General features: G+C 49.4%; 2 non-coding genes across 2 annotated transcripts; both read right to left on the bottom strand.

The window, feature by feature from the left end:
- Window positions 1-373: 373 nt before the first annotated feature.
- On the bottom strand, window positions 374-530 carry LOC146534985 (5.8S ribosomal RNA). The gene has a single exon (XR_014878482.1). It is a non-coding gene; the product is annotated as a 5.8S ribosomal RNA (ribosomal RNA).
- An 827-nt stretch (window positions 531-1,357) lies between these two features.
- Window positions 1,358-3,260, bottom strand: LOC146534984 (small subunit ribosomal RNA). The gene has a single exon (XR_014878497.1). It is a non-coding gene; the product is annotated as a small subunit ribosomal RNA (ribosomal RNA).
- Between the last annotated feature and the right edge of the window lie 1,740 nt (window positions 3,261-5,000).

Here is a 5,000-nt window from a genome sequence, read left to right as displayed (position 1 = left end):
CCCACTATACTCGCGCTATACGCGAGACGCGCGAGCGTGAACGCACGGAGACATCTCTATCTCGCGTGCGCGCACACCGGATTCGGCGCGGCACTAGTTCAACTCCCGTGGACCCTCTGATTTTTATCTCGAAGGGTACAGGAGAGAACGGGTCGCGCCTCCTCCGTCGGCAATGAGAGGTGTACTCGCATTGCCGTTCGCACAAGTGTGTTGCGAAGCGAGTCGGCGCCGGCCACCGGGGAGGCGGCGCGGCGCACGACATTGGTTGGTCGCATATTTGAACGGACCGCGATAGCGAGCTGTGCGCTCGCACTCGACGGAACCGCCATTTGTACGCGGTCAGCGTACAGTGTGGCATTTGTTTTTATGCAGCCGGCCCTCAGACAGGAGTGGTCCTGGATGTAACCCCACGGACCGCAATGTGCGTTCGAAATGTCGATGTTCAAATGTGTCCTGCAGTTCACACTATGACGCGCAGTTAACTGCGTTCTTCATCGACCCGCGAGCCAAGTGATCCACCGTTCAGGGTAGTGGTTTGTTTATTTTGCGCGATCAGTAAAGACCAACGCAAAAATAACATGTTTAAAAATGTTTGAAACGTGTCACGAACATTGTCGACTACGTCGACATCATCAACAACCACACTCGCCGCACGTGGACTCGTCGGAGACGACGTGCGTAGAGATTATGGATGTTCAATTTGTTTGTTTGTTTGTGATCTACCGACGATCGGCGCCGGGCCACGCCCACCACGCACGAGTGTGCGGAGGAGACGATGCCGGCGCGATCACGGACACACTACAGACAGGGACACGGACATCTGTCGCGGCGCGGAGTCGTTCGCAATACGGGCAAACGTAGAGCTCTCGACTGCCGCCGCGGCGCGACGTCCGTCCGTCCCCCGTCCGACCGCATTATATAGTTTAGCGGAGAACGACCGCCCCCGCAGTATCGACGAGGACGACACACGACATCATCTCGTCGCCGACTAGCGAAAAGTATACGCCTATGGTGGTGTGGACTCGTATAGCGGCGAGCCTGTCAGCAGCGGTGCGATCGACTCGCGGCGCGGATTCTCACCGGTCTGCGTCGATCGCGTTCCACCGCCGGCTCGCCGAGCCGACCACCCCGCACGCACACGTGCACACGTTCCAGCAAGTTTGCAGGGAGCGCGCGCGCGCGCGCGCGCCGGCGGCACTGTTCCGCTCTGTGGCGACGCGATGCACCGTCGTGCGCTCTCGATTTGTTGTCTTTTCGTCGAAAATGTTGCGCGGGCGCTTTCGCTCTCATCGCCTTTTTTTTGTATAATCATATATCTTTGTTATGTGTGATGTATTTCGACAACACACAAACACGTTAATGATCCTTCCGCAGGTTCCCCTACGGAAACCTTGTTACGACTTTTACTTCCTCTAAATGATCAAGTTTGGTCAACTTCCCAGCAACGCCGACGGCCGTGAAGCCACCGCGTGTCGGTCCGAAGACCTCACTAAATCATTCAATCGGTAGTAGCGACGGGCGGTGTGTACAAAGGGCAGGGACGTAATCAACGCGAGCTTATGACTCGCGCTTACTAGGAATTCCTCGTTTATGGGGGATAATTGCAAACCCCAATCCCCAGCACGAAGGAGTTTCAACGGGTTGCCCGGGCCTCTAGGCCAGGGAGAACATGCTGATTCCTTCAGTGTAGCGCGCGTGCGGCCCAGGACATCTAAGGGCATCACAGACCTGTTATTGCTCAATCTCGTGCGGCTCGAAGACGCCGGTCCCTCTAAGAAGAATTTTAATACGTCGCCAGTGAGTTGCGCGACCGAAATCGCGCACACCTAAATGACGACGCCTATTTAGCAGGCTAGAGTCTCGTTCGTTACCGGAATTAACCAGACAAATCGCTCCACCAACTAAGAACGGCCATGCACCACCACCCACCGAATCAAGAAAGAGCTGTTAATCTGTCAATCCTTCCGGTGTCCGGGCCTGGTGAGATTTCCCGTGTTGAGTCAAATTAAGCCGCAGGCTCCACTCCTGGTGGTGCCCTTCCGTCAATTCCTTTAAGTTTCAGCTTTGCAACCATACTCCCCCCGGAGTCCAAAATCTTTGGTTTCCCGGAAGCTGCCCGCCGAGCCATTGTATTAACGTCGGCGGATCGCTAGACGACATATTTACGGTTAGAACTAGGGCGGTATCTAATCGCCTTCGAACCTCTAACTTTCGTTCTTGATTGATGAAAACACCTTTGGCAAATGCTTTCGCTGATGTTCGTCTTGCGACGATCCAAGAATTTCACCTCTAACGTCGCAATACGAATGCCCCCAGTTATCCCTATTAATCATTACCTCGGAGTTCTGAAAACCAACAAAATAGAACCGAGATCATATTCTATTATTCCATGCACGAAATATTCAAGCGGCATTTTGAGCCCGCTTTGAGCACTCTAATTTGTTCAAAGTAAAATTGTCGGCCCATCTCGACACTCACCGAAGAGAACCGCGATAGGATTTTGATATTGAACCGGCGTTTTACCGCCGGCTCACCGACGATATGCTCCGCAGACGTGTCAGTATCACCGCGGATGCGGTGCACCGACAGCGCGGCGCACAAATGCAACTACGAGCTTTTTAACCGCAACAATTTTAGTATACGCTATTGGAGCTGGAATTACCGCGGCTGCTGGCACCAGACTTGCCCTCCAATTGTTCCTCGTTAAAATATTTAAAGTGTACTCATTCCGATTACGAGGCCTCGAAAGAGTCCCGTATCGTTATTTTTCGTCACTACCTCCCCGTGCCGGGAGTGGGTAATTTGCGCGCCTGCTGCCTTCCTTGGATGTGGTAGCCGTTTCTCAGGCTCCCTCTCCGGAATCGAACCCTGATTCCCCGTTACCCGTGACAACCATGGTAGTCGCAGAAACTACCATCGAAAGTTGATAAGGCAGACATTTGAAAGATGCGTCGCCGGTACTTGACCATGCGATCGGCAAAAGTTATCCAGATTCATCAAAATTAACGACTTCGGACGCGAAGCCCTCCGTCGATTGGTTTTGATCTAATAAAAGCACTCATCCCATCACTGGTCAGAGTTCTGATTGCATGTATTAGCTCTAGAATTACCACAGTTATCCAAGTAACTGAGTAAGATCTAAGGAACCAAAACTGATATATTGAGCCATTCGCGGTATCGCCTTAATACGGCTTGCACTGAGACATGCATGGCTTAATCTTTGAGACAAGCATATAACTACTGGCAGGATCAACCAGGGAGCTAACAATAACAACATCGCTAACTCTCGCGTTGTTTTATTTATTTTGTTAAACGTCGAACGCGGGCGTCGAGAGACGCGTCGCGATGACTTTTAAAAAATAAAATTATAATAAATTTTGAACTTTGAAAGCTTACGCGACGAGCGATAACACACAAACAAACAAACAAACAAACGAATGAATGAATGAATGCATGTCGGTTCGCGCGCAAACTATCGCCGCTCCGATATTACACACGACGCGCGCGCCGCACAACGCACGCGCAGACGCCGTCGTCGGTTAGAACGAAGACGAAAGCGGTGGCGGTGTGTGCCGGTGCTCGGTCGCAGTACTGAACGTTCTCTGACGAGATCTTTGATGCGTGCGCAGCGACAACGGTCGCAAAACGCACACAACACACTCTCATAATCTCTCGTTTAACATGAGCGTGAACATGTTGTGTATACAAATCAACGCTCGGTGTTGGAGAGATCGTGGCCAATTTTAAAGGAACGTGTCGCCCCGCAAAGGGTGGCCGCGCACACTGGTATTAGAACGGTCGCTGAACAAACATCGATATAACAATGTATCAAAGTTGATATACGAACAACGCAAATCGTGCGGCGTTGATGCCCGTAATGGGGAGAGACGCGAGACACTCTACGCAAAACTGTGACTACTAATCACAAGAAGAGCGAGAGAGCCCCACAACAAACCCCCACAACAAACATAACCAACCGCACGCGCGCGCCCGTCGACCGACACTGTACAACACCACAATATTATGTGTGGTATGGGTGTGTTGTGTGTATTTATGCGTTATAGTAACACACGAATACTACTACAAAACCTCCGTGGAGGGTCGACTACGCTCATACGTTTGGCTCGTCGACACCTCACATATGTACAGAGCGACGGTCGCGACACTCGGGACGTGCCGACTGACAGACGGACGGCCGGGTGGAATGGTGAATGAGAGTTGATGGGGAGTGAACACCGTGACCAAGAGCACCAGCACCACCACCACCACCACCACCACCACCACCACCACCACCACCGCCACGACCACCGCCACGACCACGACCACCACCACGACCACCACCACGACCACCACCACCACGATGTAGAAAACCATGAAACACATGTTCATTTAAATATTTTTAAGAGTCTATCTAAATTAAACATTTTATAATAATCGGTGGCGTTTTAAAGATTTTTCCATACAAACTTTCAACCCCTTATTTGCAGCCTTAGGGGAAGAATTCTAGAAAACCATGAAACACGTGTTCAATTGAATACTTTTAAAAATCAAAATTTCTAACTATAGAATGATTAAATAAAAAGTACACTGCGTAAGGAGCTACGCACAATTTCCGTAATGAATATAATTATTTTGAAGTGTTTTTATTTAAACGGTTAGTAGTTCCCTTAATATTCTTACGGACTGTCTTTTATGCCTTCTTATAAAGTTCGTTGACCGTTGTTCAATTTTTATAAAATTTGAAATTCAGACTCTTAAAAGTATTTAATTGAACACATGTTTCATAGTTTTCTAGAATTCTTCCCTTAAGGGTGCAAAAATAAGGGGTTGAAAGTTGTTTGTATGGAAAAATGTTTAAAACGCCACCGATTATTATAAAATTTTAAATTTAGACAGTCGTCTTAAAAATATTTCATTAAACATATGTTTAATAGTTTATTAGAATTCATCCCTAAATAATTTACCGCGGTACCTGCGTGCGCTGTTACCTCAGTGTCAGT

This window comes from Heliconius melpomene, chromosome 11 (genome assembly GCF_056956725.1).
Source record: "Heliconius melpomene rosina isolate 202511_hmr_F chromosome 11, ASM5695672v1, whole genome shotgun sequence".
NCBI lineage: Eukaryota > Metazoa > Arthropoda > Insecta > Lepidoptera > Nymphalidae > Heliconius > Heliconius melpomene.
Note: the sequence above shows the minus strand (reverse complement) of the source record. Positions and strands in the feature narration are given on the sequence as shown.